Source organism: Protopterus annectens, chromosome 9.part0, assembly GCF_019279795.1.
Source record: "Protopterus annectens isolate FY-2018-M chromosome 9.part0, PAN1.0, whole genome shotgun sequence".
NCBI lineage: Eukaryota > Metazoa > Chordata > Ceratodontiformes > Protopteridae > Protopterus > Protopterus annectens.
This window is the reverse complement of record NC_056743.1, coordinates 1,016,953,936-1,016,969,191: the sequence shown is the minus strand read 5'-3', so window position 1 is coordinate 1,016,969,191 and position 15,256 is coordinate 1,016,953,936.

Below are 15,256 nucleotides of genomic sequence, written 5' to 3'. Positions count from 1 at the left end.
AATTTTCTAGTAATTGCCTTTTTGGCACATAGTAGCATCAACTTAGCAAGGCCTTACTGTGTTTAGACAATTCAGATCTTATATCTCAGCTCAAAAGAATAATTTCCTTAGTTACAATTATTTGCTCCCCCAAAATGTCTTACAAAATATCCCATAGGGAATTTATAAAATCTGCCAAGTCATTAAATTCTTAAAAAAGTTCCCTATTACCTATTTCTTCCCCAGCACATCTCATACAATTGCTATCTGCCTGAGAAAACATTTTCTGAAGTTTCTTGGGGTATAAGAATTACCTATGCAAGCACTTCCATACAAAAATCCTAAACATTCTGGACTTTGTAGTATAGTTGGGAATCATACAGATGTTCCTTTGTATATCATCTTTCCATTCTTTCTTGCCAAGCATTTCTAACCTCTTCTGATTGATTCTTATATAATATTTAATATACACTCCTAATTTTCTATTTTTTAGCAACAACTTTTGTTCTAGACTCGACTAAAAAAATCAGAGCTGGTCTTTCATGTAGCACTCCCCTACCTTTTGCCTGTACCCTGATCTTAATACTTGGTAGAGAAAGCAGTCTGTAACATGCAGTTCAAACTTATGCTTGGCCTCATCCTACTCTATTGTCTTTCCCTCCAGAGTTATTTTCTCCCAGTACCTTAGTTTCTTTGCTGATTTCCTGCAATAAATTCAAACCTTCTTAGCAGTCATCACTATTGGTGCAATCTCCTTTCTCCATTTCAATATTGGCTTAGTTATTTCTACTACTTTATAAATGTAATATTCTGCATGGCTATGTTATTGCTATTCTCCTTAAGGGCTTATATGGAAAATTCTACTCTGTCCTCATTTTCTGACCCATTTTGTCATCATGCCTTTCCACTTTGATTTGTAATCTGCTTGTATTAAGTATATGAGACTTTTAGTTCTAAGGTAGCCCTTCAAATCAATTAATCCTAAACCACCATGTTTTATGGGTAGAATCAACTTATCCTACTTAACTCTTGCCCTCTTCTCCTTACAAATAAATTCCTTCAACTCTTTATTAGTTATGGTCTACAATGTCTCCTCTAGGTTGATACAGATACACCTAACCTGTATATAAGACTAAAGGGTATAGAAACATTTTCATTGCTTGTATATTATTGACAATATACATAATCAAGAGCTTCCAACTTCTCAGTTTTTATATTATCTTTTGTTCAGTCTTTTCTCACATATCCCTACCCACCATATTGTAATCCTTTTTTAATCCATGCACATAAATACTTCATTTTACCATGCCCTTATAGAAGAGGGGTATTCCTAAACCAATTCATTGGTGGGTACATTGTTTACCAGTATAACTTTTGTTTTACCTTAATTTATTTTATATTGTGAAAAGACTGTCCCAAAATGCTCCTCAACACTGAAATGTCCATTTCTGGATTTATTGAGTACAAAATCATATAATATGCAGATAAGGCTAATTTTTCTTGATTACCACAGCAGTTATATCCTTGAATTTGAGAGACCCTTGTTTTCTTTGCCAATGGTGCTAAATATAAAGCAAATAAGAAAAGGGAAGAGGGCAATCCTGCCTGGTTCCTCTGTTCAAAAGCTGCTTGTCTGAGAGGAACCCTTTCACCTTAATTCTTATCTCTGACCCTTCATATATCCTCCTAATCAACGCTATTATTTTATCAGGGAATGCAAATGCTACAGTTGCTCTGCTTATAAAATCCCAGCTGATTCGACGTAATGTCTTTTCTGCATCAAACCCACCAACAACAGCAGTGTTTTCTTACATTCATGCTTCTGTCGGGGTTCTAATTGTTCTACTAATGTTGTAAAATGTTTGTCTCCCCTCCACAAAACCACATATCTATCAGTTTTGGCAACACCTTTGCCATTCTGTATATGAAGCTGGGTCTGAAGGGTCTTTACCATCATTAAGTAATATAGCCACCACAGTTTGCTTCTAAGATGCTGGTGTTGTCCCTCCTTTTAAAATGTTGTTAAACACAATTCCTTCCTAACTTCCAAATTTCCACAGGAATGTCATCTCTTCCTGGAGATGCCCCTGTTGATTGATTATTCACCATTTTTATCTCATGCATTCTTATCTTGGCTAGTAATTCTTGAAACTCCTCTTCCTCTAATATTGGCATTGTTAAGTTTTCCTTAAATATTTCCATTTGTGCCTTTTCTTGTTTTCCCTATTCCTCTGCTTTATACAAAATTGCATAGAATTTCCACAATATCTCTAATGCCTATACAGAATCTCTGGTTAATTTTCTTGTCATGGGCTTCCTAAGTTTGGTAAAAATCTTTCTGCTAAGAGTGTTTATCCTTTGGAGTTATCAAAAATATTTGCTTAACAGCAACCTTTCTAAACTCATGCATATTTCCCTGTATCACTCAGCAGTTGTTCTTGTTCTATGAGATTCTCCTTCTTCTGCAATACTTTAATTTTTGACAAACCATCTAAATAATTTCTATTACTTCTTTCCCGTATCTCTTTGCATCTTATTTTTGCCATATGTTTTTAAACATTGTTTTCATTTTATCTCGCTCCCTAGTTACCCCTGCTGAAGAAAGGTCTACATTCCCAAATAACTCTTAAATCATTTATTTATTTATGTATTTATTTGTATTTATTGACTGAATGTCCAAATGGGCAAAGCTCATTTTTAGCTGAGGCCCAGGGAGAAATGCTCTATCACGGTATATTTATATTAACAGGTGAATTTCACAAAGTTCTTAGAAAAAAAAAGAACAGTTACATTTCTCATAAAAAACAAATAATTACAAGATAGGTATATACGTTAAACTATCTACATTAAAAATGATAAGTCTATACAGTTTTTGTACCTCTAAACTCTTACAGAAAGTAGAAGGGAAAACATTATTGTAAAGAAGTTCGGAGTTCTTACATTTCAGTACAGAAAGTTTTGTAAATAGTTCAAGGGGTATAACAAAGTAAGTTATAAAATTATGTAGGTGGGGAAATATTAGTATTGTATATATTTGTAAAGTGTTCAAGAGATATAATGAAGCTATAAAATGATGTAGGAGGTAATATATTAGTATTATTCAGAGGTTCATAGTAAGTACTCGGCTAGCTGTCCTTGCAGGTCATTTTAAACCTAGTCAACTTCGATATGAAATGTTAGAATCAAACCCTGTACCTTTTGACTGTGAGGAGAATACCTTAGCCATTATACCAAACCCAATCCCCCAGTTGTATATGAGGATAGTGGTAACAGATAATGGATAAAAGGGCATGGTATAGGATTAGCTCTATCCTGGCATACTTCTCTTGCCTTTAACCAACATGTTACAACAATGGTTAGGAAATTCTTCTGTCTGCTGATTGCAAAGGTATTTTATCTAGATCCAGATAAGTTCTTACCCCACTATACTCTGCATTGATCAGACCTATCATCAGATACAATGCCTTAAATTCCTCTCTTTTTAATAAGTAAGAAGGAAAGTGCCACTGTCTCATTTTTACTTCATTGCCCTGCAGCTTTATCTCAGTCTTTATTGGTGCATGATCTGAAATAATTATTGGATGTGTTTCAAAGCTTCCAGTTAAACACCTATGCTCTTGTGAAATGTAATGTCTATTCATTCAGTCTAGCCCAGTTATTATACCTTGGGGGATAATATGTAAATTCTCTCCAAGCTCCTGATAGTAAATTCACGTAATCCATTCCAAATATTTTCATATATCTCCTTAGAAATATACCCTCTTTTCTTATATTTTCTTCTTCTATGTTCCCTGATATGTCCTCACTATTGCAAATCAGGTTTCAATCCCCACCCATAAATAATATTCCCATTTGAAAGCTAATTATTTTTCCCAAAAGGTTCTTAATCTCTATAATAGTAATTTTAGTTGGAATACAAACACATGCCAGTGTAATCCTCCGTACCACAAATTTACTATTATTGTCTTTCTTTTCTTCATTTCTATCTCTACTGAAACTCCTCTTGCAATCAGTATTATTAATCCCACCACCTTTTCCTTTGTCCCTGATACTGTGCTGAATTTCCTTTCTTTTCCAAATTTATATGCTCATTTTTAACCAAAGGTATCTTCAGTAACATTGTTATTTGCACTCTGTGCTTCTTAATATAATTCATTACTCTTTGCCTTTGTCAATAGCCGCAAGAGTTATTTTGACTATTATATTTTAAACTTGCAACTTACATGCACATACTAATGCTTGGTAGTCTGATCTTGTACACACTCAATGCTTCTCATCTCTGTTTGAACCCACATCATATTGTTTAAATTGTGTAACAACTATGTTATTCTGTATAAAAAAATGTAATATCTCAGTGAATATTTTCACTACAATTTCTTGTTTTAATGTGTGTACTTGGAGCTTTTCTCCCCGGGCCTCCATTGAAAAAGGGCTCACTGTGACCCAATGGACTTTCCCAGTTAACAAACTACAAATAAATAAATACATTTTCCCAGACTTTTTGCTTCAATAAAAACACTCAAGAAAAGTAAACCGCATTTTAATCCCCCAACTTTTTATAACTCATAGCAAATACATAAAACTATACACACTTTCCAAAACGGGAACTTACCCATACATATAGGGGCAGTTACCCTAAATAAACAGCTACACCCATAGGCTTTACTTATTATAAAATTAGGTTTAATCATGCTGGAAGCATATGCTAGAGCTTGTATTCCTCTTTGCATGGATACTATCTGTCCTTGCCCTCTGTTTCTCCCCAAAATAAGAAAAGTTCTTATGAAAAAGTTTACTGGTTACCCTTAAATGAATAAACTAAATTGTGCACTGTTATATTTAATATGTACTAAGGCCACTAAAGATGCATTTACTTGTGAAGATATTCACATCTTTCAGTATCAAGCTTTCCTTTATTTTCACTAAATTGGTTGCCAGTTCACCTTCAAATACTAATCATGATGTTTCCTATAAAAATACCCCAGAGCATATTTTTCAGTTATTTTCTGCTTAACTGCCTACAACTGTATACTTACCATCTCCAACTGGTGAAACTTGTTGACAGAAAAAAAAGAATAGCTAATAGCTTTACAAATGCAAGAGAAAGCACTTGTCAAATACTGGATAACTGCTATTTTGTATGCTTTCTATTTTCTTGACCATTTGTTTAGAAAAAAATGTTCCTTTATCTGCAGCATAAAGTAACATGAATCTATATTTTTATGTGTATAAAACAGGGGAAATTATTATATTTTCAGATTACATTATACTGTTTATATCTTGTTACTGTATAAACCCTAGATATATTACAATTAAAAAAGTACTTTCTTACTTAAATATTGCTAACATAAGCAACAGTCACTGGTGAGACTCCCATCTCATATTTAAAATACCTCTGCATACTACAGAACTAGTTTACAACATAACCAAACTGCATCTTATGTAAATCACACTTTACAGTTCTTCCATTTATTTCCTACTTCCACATTATTGCTGCTCTTCATCCTCATCTTGATTACTGGTCTCTGGTTCAAGTCCTTGATGCTCCTGATTTCTCTAGTCATCTCCTGGGCTTTTTTTCTGTCATTCAGTCATTTTCCTTTGGAACTTGCACTGGCAAATTCTCAAAATAGGGATTTGTTATTGTCAGAAAAATGAGAAGCAGAGTGTCCTACTACTTGCTGGCTCACATTTTGATAGGTGAATTTATTTATTTCCTCATAGCCTTTCTGCATTCAAAATGCCTTTGATTCTCCAGGAAAAAATATTCTAGAAACCGAAGATATAGCATCTTGAATCTCAGACCAGCTTCTCAGCATCACCTGATTGCAAAAATAAACTTGTATCTCTTCTGCTTGGTGGTGTACAGTGAATAATCATTTTTCACAAACACTCTGGTGTCTTCAGTAATTTTCCCTTCCTCCACAGTTTTGTCAGGAACAATTCCTTCTGGTGCTATAACTGGATTTTTATCAATATCTGTCTTGACTGCTTTCTCACTGCCAAATTTGGAGCATGCAAATGGTGTGCTTTTTCAATTAACAAATCCTGCCATGGAATACCAGTCCAGTTGCTTATTTGTGCTTTCATAAAAATTAATGCTGTCTTTTCCTTCCAGTTTCTCTGGTAAATCAGAAAATTTCAGTTTTAATTTATGGGCTCTGTCTTCTAATTCTCCTATATTTTTCTTGAGAAGGCTCATATTCCTTCAGTCGTTCCTTAATTTCCACCTCTAATTTTTGCAGTTTTATCAACTCATCAGAATAGCTACTTAAATCTTCTTCTGTTCTTTTTATCCATTTGTCATTTAACTTGATATGTTCTCCCAGTGTTCCACTTAAACCAAATGCATTTGGAAGAATTTAAAATATTTCCTCCAAATTACTGGAAGCTATTTCTTTCAGAATTTAAATCTGAACTGTTTTGCACCGAACAGTCAAAAAGCTCTTGCCTACCAATCCTTTTCTCATCTCTGTTTTCTGGGTGATTTGGTCTTGCTTTTTACAGCTTTCTTCTTTTCTGATGTCCAGGCTCTGAAGTGCCTAACCAGTGAATTAATTTTACCCAGATTGATAGTTTTTACTTACCCCCCCCCACACTGTTTTCACACTGGGAAAGCTCTAATCAACTTGTTTAATCAATGTGCACCATCTTGGAAGTCGCTTGACAGCTATGTCTCAGCATTTACCACACATTCTAGTAAGTGATTCAATCTGTCCTCCACCCTTTCTGTGAAAAGTACTTTTCCTTATCAAAAATTATTAAACTATATTATTAAACTATATTTCCTTTAACTGCTGATCAGCCCCCCTTCCAGACCCCACCATTCCTTTCCAGGAAAATCTCAGCACACTTTCTCATTAGCATCTACACATCTGCCCTCTTCTATAGAGCTCTCCTTGTCACTCCTTGTATGCAATTCTTTTCATTCCCTTTAGCTTCTCAGTCACTTTCCTCTGTAACTTGTCCAGCACTGTGACCTCCATGCCCCATACACTTCCTATAAACATGTACACAATAGTTTGTCTGCACCTTAACCAATGTCTGATAAAGGGGAATTACCATTTCTCTACTTCTGAATTCACTCCTTTCCGAGATGTATCCCAGAGTCTGGTTTACCTTTATTGCTGCCCATTCATACTAAGCTTGATGGCTTTCATTTTTCATTATTATAAACCCTGCTCCTTTCTTCTGTTCAGGAAATTTGATCCTGGCTTTTCCAACTGCATAGTTTGCTCCTGGGGTGCTATCTCCCATGTGCAGTATCATGCAGTTGGATGGGTTGAAATAAAGCTGCCACCTACCTTCAGTCTACTTAAGTCACTCTTCAGGCCCCCCATCCCTCTGCCACCCCCAAATTTGTTGTCCTATATAAAGCAACTGATCCAGCTTTCCATGCATGTCACTTGCGAAGAGATTAATTCAGTTCCCATGCCATGTGCAATATCTGACATGAACACATTAAACAGGGCTGGAGCCAGGACATGCCCTTACAGGATACCTCATGTCATCTTTTTATGTTGTAAGATCTCCACTGTGTTACCCGTTATCTAAACACTTTGCCATTCATCCACACAACCTACTGCCTATACCCCCTTTTGCTAAAATCTAGATGTATCACATTTACAGGGTCATCTTTGTCTAATTCTTTTTTGACCTAGTCGCAGACCTGGATCAGGGAAGTGACAGAATCTACCTACTCTGAATCTACCGTGAAATTTGTTGAACAGTCAATTTTGCCACTAAATTTTTAAAGTGTTGATTTTAGGACTATTTCTATAATGGTGCTTCACAAATAAATTCAGGTTTACAGGCATCTAGTTTCCAGTGTTGCTTCTTGCTTTTCCCTCCTAGATCAGCACCATAACTTCTTGTCTCATGCCTCTCAGGAGCATACTCCTCCATAGATTTGTCATGTTTAACCAAAACCACACCAGCCCTTCTTAGGATCCTCAGCGGGGATTCTATACAGTCCCTGAGCCCTCTCATCTTTTAATCCTTTCAGAGGTAGTGATATTTCAACTCCTTAATTGATATTTCTTCATCTGTTGATCATTTCTCTAACTCTGTCCCACTTTCACAGATCCAAAGCCTATCTAATTCTTCTTTGGTGAGCACTAATGCCTTGTTCCTTGGTCTCCTCATAAACCAATTCACTATTTTCCCTCCATGCCTTTTTTACCTTTCTCCTTCATACATGAGAAAGATTTTTTACCTCTCTTAATATCTGCTGATAACTTTTTCCATTTCTATTTTGCCCTTTTTGATGCCCTTTGCTGCCATATTTGAGACTCTGATAACATTCCCAGAGACCTAGTGATCCTCCTCTTTATTTATCCAATTCCCAATGTCTTCTGTTTTTCTTATGGGTGCCTTCTCTTATCTAGTGAATCAGATGAGGTTTATTTTCTATTTTTACATTGGCAAATCACTTTGAGGTACCTCACCAAATTATCTTTTTTGTTTTCCCATTGTTCACCTACTCATATTCCTTTTCTTACATTAATCCCAACACTAATTTATAATAAGTGTTGTAATAATCCATGAACATGATCTCTGTGGCCCTTCCTGGCTCCTTCTTTGTGGCCTGTCTTAACCATGTCTTTGCATTGTCAGTATGAGTTAGTGGAACCCTGACTGATAAATCTTGTACCTCCTCCCTAGAGAAACCTTTCTGGTTCCCATTAATACTTTCTGATCAAAACCACTCCACAACATACTTTCTCTGCCTGCAATGTATGTTGGAATACTTTACTTCTGGCAGAGTAAGGTCCCCCATCATAACTAATTTTTCCTTCTCTATCCACCCCTTGAGTGTTTGTTTAAATATCCCTCATATTTAAGTGGCTTATGGATGGTGTCAGTGTTGCAACTTTCCCCATTTGCTTCAATTACATTACTGGTAAAAAGCTTACCATTGGTCCTTCACCCTCATCTCCCGCTTTGTGCAAACATCTCTTCCCACTGCTGTCTGTTTACTACATCTCCTGTTCCTCTATCACGTTCATCTCCAGCCTGTACTTTTGAATAATGTGACCTCTCCACTATCCTTGACGGCCCTGTCTTTCATTAACAGTCTTTAACCAGGTACCACCATTTCTCAGCCCCTCCAGCAATTAGCACACATTTCTGCTATCCAAAACACATCAGCTTCACTCTACACTTGCCTTGTTTTCCTTGTCTTTCCATTCATGTTAATACACAACAGTGTTATTGCTAGCAGGATAATGTGTCATGTCACTGTGCCTTCTGAATCAGCCTGAAATAAGGCTTCATGGGGTTAACATCTGTGTGTCAGCCTCTTACTCAGTAATCTTTGACAATGTATACATAATGTTATGCACACATTAAATGGGATGAAAATATGAGCAAACAAATTGCTAGCTATCTGTGCCACAAATCTTTTCTATGCATAGGAAAAGTCAAGCGTAGAGCACATGGACCAAACATTTACTCACCCATCCATACTTCCTAACAGGGTTCAAAATCCAGCAAACTGACACTGTCTTGAAAAGTAATTTTTGCAGAGGAAAGCTGACAAACATAAATACTCAGTAAAGATTAACATCAAACATCAGAAATACACACCCGAAATCTCAAAAGCATTACTAAGTCTGCATAAAAAAACAAATAAAAAGGAAATGGAACAAAACAGGAATCATGATTGTGGCATAAATTAAAGACATTTTGCAGTAATAAAAGTAATAAAGTTTCAAACTTAAGAGCATTACCTGACCAAGAACAACAAATGACATCCAATAAAATAAAAAGTAATATACGAAGGAAACTGAAATTATAAACCTCACAAACCAGAAAATGATACACTATAATAAAAGACATGAAGTGAATACATGAAGAAAAAAGTTGCGTTAGCAACAGAAAACAGTCATTCTAAAGTAGCTGTCAAACTACATATACAAATAAATGCAATCAGAAGAATCTGCCAGGCATAATTTGACCAAAGAGGTAAATCTGAAGATAGAGTACACAAATATAAATCACTGCATGAATAGAAAAGCATATTGAATATAAATAAAACACATAAACATTACCACAGAAATCCAGTTAAATAAACGCAATACATATACTATCAGCTAAACCAGTTTAAGAAAATGATATGGGCGGGGGGGGGGGGGGGCATTACTACTTACACATGTTGTTTCAGTTTTTGGGAGTTGCCACCAAAATGAGTACCCATATAAATATTTTTAATGTACAATACACCCAGAACCAGATACATCAACCTAATATGCATTTCATTTCTTGGAGATGCCACAAAAATCATTACTCCTGTGAATAATTTTAATACTGTGCTGTGTGGAAAGCAGTATACATGTTTATGAAGCAATGTACTACTGATACATTAGTCCTCACATGGACTCATTTACCTGCCAGAACTCAGCTGAGACATTGTGTAGTGTTAGCAGCTGTTGATATAACATGCAGTTCTTTAATAGAGGAGTCCCTTAAGTGGCTACAGATACCGTGCTTGCCTTTGGTGCAGGAAGGTCAGAAGACTGTGTGTTCTACCACCATCTCAGATGACAAATAATTTTCTGTTACTGACTGCAGTGCAGCATGTTAAACCAAGGTTCCCAAATGCCTGAGTTGGTGGTAGCTCAGGTGAATATAAAAAAATCCCATGGCACTTAAAAAGAGAAGGGGTTGCTTTATTTATACATCTTAATACTATATACATTTGTAACTTAATTTACACTTTCATATTCACAATATTTATACATTCAGTTGCACATTAATATTTATACCTCATATTGTCAGAATCACATCACATTAACAGTATTCCGTTATTATTACTTTTACCTTTTTACCCTTCCCTCCACAGCACCCACATTTGTGCTCATGCTTCATAGCACCCCTGGATGTGCAGTAATGTCTGCATCATGCGCACCCTCTTGTACCTTATTGCAAATTATACCATGACCCCCCCATTAATATTCCAAAACATGCACGCTGATTGGCCAGCGTGCACGTTGTAAATCGACTTATACTAATGGAAAAAGGTCCGGTCGCCCGGACTTTTTCCATTAGTATAAGTCTCTTTTAAAACACTGTCTCGCTATGTTAAAAGAGTTTAACATAGCTTCACAGGTTTAAGAAAAGCAACGGAGATCTCTGTTGCTTTTTTTAAAGCTGTCTCGCTATGTTAAACTCCTTTAACATACCGACACAGTGTGTAAAAAGCAACGGAGATCTTGTTTTCTCCGTTGCTTTTTTTTAAACCTGTCTCGCTATGTTAAATGGGTTTAACATAGCGAGACAGCTTTAAAATAAGCAATGGAGATCTCCATTGCTTATTTTAAAGCTGTCTTGCTATGTTAAACCCATTTAACATAGCGAGACAGGTTTGTGTTAACGGAGAAAGCAAGGCCGCTGTTGCTTGTTACTGTTTCGCTATGTTAAATGGGTTTAACATAACGAGGCAGCTTTAAAATAAGCAACGGACTCCGTTGCTTATTTTAAAGCTGTCTCGCTATGTTAAACCCATTTAACATAGCGAACAGTAAAAGCAACAGAGATCTTGCTTTCTCCGTTGCTTTTGGCCACAGCTCTGATGTACTGCGAGGCATGCGCAGTACATCAGAAATGCCGCTGATACCAGCCAGCTGCAGAAGGGCAGCAAAGAGGCATTATATAATGCCATTATTTAAGAAAAGTAATTATTTCTTTTCTTAAATAATGTCATAGATAATAGCAATAACCACTTCTGGTGTGTAATGCGATTTACCCACGGTTGTCTTTGTTTGGTCCCTCGGGACCAAACCACGCCAACCATGGGTAAATCCCGCATTACCCACACCCAGGCGTGGGTTATTGCTATAATATATACTACATAGTATCACAGTTAAACTTATTTGACACCAGAAACTGCATTTTCATTCTTCTGTCTGAAATGTTTCTTCCTTTTTGTGGGCTGACCAAAGAAATTTCTATGGTATCACATCCAGGACCAGGAGAACACCACCTCTGAATTTCTCATTTTTTTTCAAAATTAGTGAATAAAGGTCTGTTTTTCACATTTTCCTGATATGATCCACTAACTTCCACATAGTATAGTCTTGAATCTCATTTTTGAAAATATTTGTTTTGTTTTTCACATATAACTGGATTTCCAAAGTTAACAACTGCATTTCTTCAGTTTTTCACCCAAGATAATATCACTATAACTACCAATGCCTTTGAGGCTTCATGGAAACTGCTCAGGAAACTAGAATCTTTGGAGTCATTGTTTTGACATGCAGCTTACTGTGAGTAGCCTTACAAAAAAAAAAACTTTTTACAATATGCAGTGTTTCTTCATGTCGCAGGCAAGGAAGGAATTAAGGTAATTAATACTTTTGGCCTTAAAACGGAAGTGAAAAGTAAGATTTATGTCTATAAAATAAATCTGAACTGTACTGAAAGCTAAAGAAAAATCTGTCATAAATAAGGCATTTATTTTCACCAGAAGTTAAGGGATTTAGGTGGGCTTCCTATCAGAAATGTGAAAACTGATACTCAGAGCCTTGACACTTAAAAATACAATTCTCACAACAAAGCCCAGCAAATTTGAAAACCCACAGTTGTGATATTAGGGTATCTTTGTGTGTGTGTGTGTGTGTGGGGTACCTTTGAGTAGGAGGAAGACTCCAAGATACCACATGCTCAGAATGAACATTTATTCTTCCTATTTATACTTTCTCACTATTCTGGGGATTCCATTCATTGTCTTCAAACTTTCTGTGGGCACTTGCTCAGGAGTCATCTGATGTTTATGTAAGTAATGTAAAGCATAAAGCACAAGACTTTGAGTCTGGCAAGCTGCCTGGTTCTTTAACATAATTTTATGTAGAATCAGCAATGAGCATTTCAAAGGGAGTTTATTAAGGAAAAGAGATCTGACATGGGAAAAACAACCACTGATGAGTGTTGCTTTAACTTCTAAATATTTAGCTTAAAAGCACGAACGAAGACTTGAAAGTGTGGAAAATAAAGACTGTGCATGAGAAGCAGATAAATATGAACAAATGAGAAATACTAACATATTAAAAAAAAAATTAGCAACCATGTGGTATTCAGGGGGTCTATATTACTTCAGCGATAATTCGGTTCAGGGAATGGCATTTTCGGTTCACTTACTCTTAAATTTTATGATGTGTTGCAATGTACTACTCTGGAAATAAAAGCTAACCAAGATGATCTTGGTGTAGTGTTACTGCAGAAATGTAGACCATAATTCATGGATATGGAGCTCTGTCTGGGGCTTAGACACACCAAGCCCGCAGAGAGAGAAGAGATGTTAACCATAAGTTTTACATGTTAAAAACCTTCATGACTATATCTATGGTAATTGTGCAATAATGGAATCAAATCATGAACTAGTCTAGTGCATACTCTTAACATCTTTATAGAAAGTACCTGCAAGACTTAGGTGGAAGCCGCGGTGGTGCAGTGGTAGCGTTGTCACCTCACAGCAAGAGGTTCTCCCGCTTGATTTTTGGCTGGAGCTCCTTCTGTGTGGAGTCTGCATGTCCTCCCCACGGTCAAGTGTCGTTCGAAAGACATGCATAGGGTGTGCCTTCATTGAAGGTTGGGCATCGAGCTGGCACCTCGGCACCGTAAAAATCTACTGCCAATCATTAGTGGACCGGAGTTCCACTGTGGCGACCCCTAACCGGGAAAAGCCGAAAGAAGAACAACAACAACCTGCAAGACTTAGGTGGATGTTACTATCCTTGTAGAGTTGTGCCATATATGTTCAGTAGAAACCTGGCAAACTAATGCATATAACTGATACTCTGACTAGATAATATTTGCATTAGTGTAAAAAATATATATTTGGGAAAATATGGAAACCTTATTGATTGTTTCTTGGTAGTCTATACCTTAGCAGAGAAGCTACAAGAGCTTGAATGATACACAAATGAAGACTATGAGCTGCATCTACTGTAATGTATGGCTATGTTAGTTTTTTTATAATTTAAAGCTCATTACTCCTACTCAGCATTGTGAAAACATACTAATTAAAATTTATGAGAAGCACTTAGGCAAGAGCATATATAAAGAAAAAGGGCTTATAATACGTTGTATTCACCTGTGTCTGAAGAAATTCATCAGATAGTGCAGGAAGATAAACTATGTATGATGTTCAGAAAAGAAAACAAAAACAGCAGGTGATATACCATGGTATTCTGTTTACCCAGAATGAAAATGGGAAGTGGCTCGGTTCCTTACAAAGATGTTCACTATCTCTTGTGTGTAGACTTGTACTTGAAGCTTCCAGAAGTTGTCCAGTTCTGTAACACTACAACCCAGAATATTGCTACTGTGTTGGAATCAGTCTTTGCAAAACATGGAATTCCCAATGAAAGAAAATCCGGTGATGGTCCTCAATTTGTGAGCCAGGAATTTTGCAACTTTGTGAACTAATAAAAGTTCAAATGCAGTACCTCAAATCCTAGGTATCCTCAAAGCAATACGAAAGTGGGATAAAAGTTCCAAATACTGAAAAACCTTATGAAGAAATGACAGTTCTGAATCAGATTGTCCTTTGTCTGTTCTTGAATGCAGAAATATGCTATTGTAGTCTGTGTTTCTACCTCTAGCACATTTGTTAATGGGTTTCTCTATTAGTACCTGACAGTAAACAGACTGCTGTTTAGTTGGTACAAGAAAGAAAATTTAAAAGTAGAGGATTATGATCAGATCTCCAAACATAACTTGCTTATTATATGTTTGAGACATGGATGTTAAGAAATTAACCTCAAGAGTGAAGCTTGAGAGTTGAATCTTGGTATTCAGGTGGAGAACATATAATTTAGGGTTATAATTGGAGATGTGATCATAATTCTTTGTAGTGCATGAAGATTTATTTGCTCCACGTGCTACTCATTACAGAAAAAAAGAAAAAAATGACATAGCCATCCTGCAGGAAGGTTTGTCCCAAATAAATAACTGGTGTCAAAATCATGGGGTTAAACTAAATGCCAAAAAATACATTATTGTATCCTTTGGGAAGTCATCTACCCCAGGGAACTACCACATTGATAAGATGCCCCTAAGAGTTTGTTTGGAATTTGGGAACGTGGACAGTGACCTAACTTCTGACCAATGTGTCCATTGTTGTATAAAAGTCACTTCTATACTGCACAGCTTATAAACAAAGGAATTTTGCCTAGATCTAGGGAGGTCAGTGTTCACCTTTAGTCAGCCCTGTTTAGGGCCAATCATTGAATATAATATCCCCCTTTGGCATATATCTGTCCACACACATGTAACA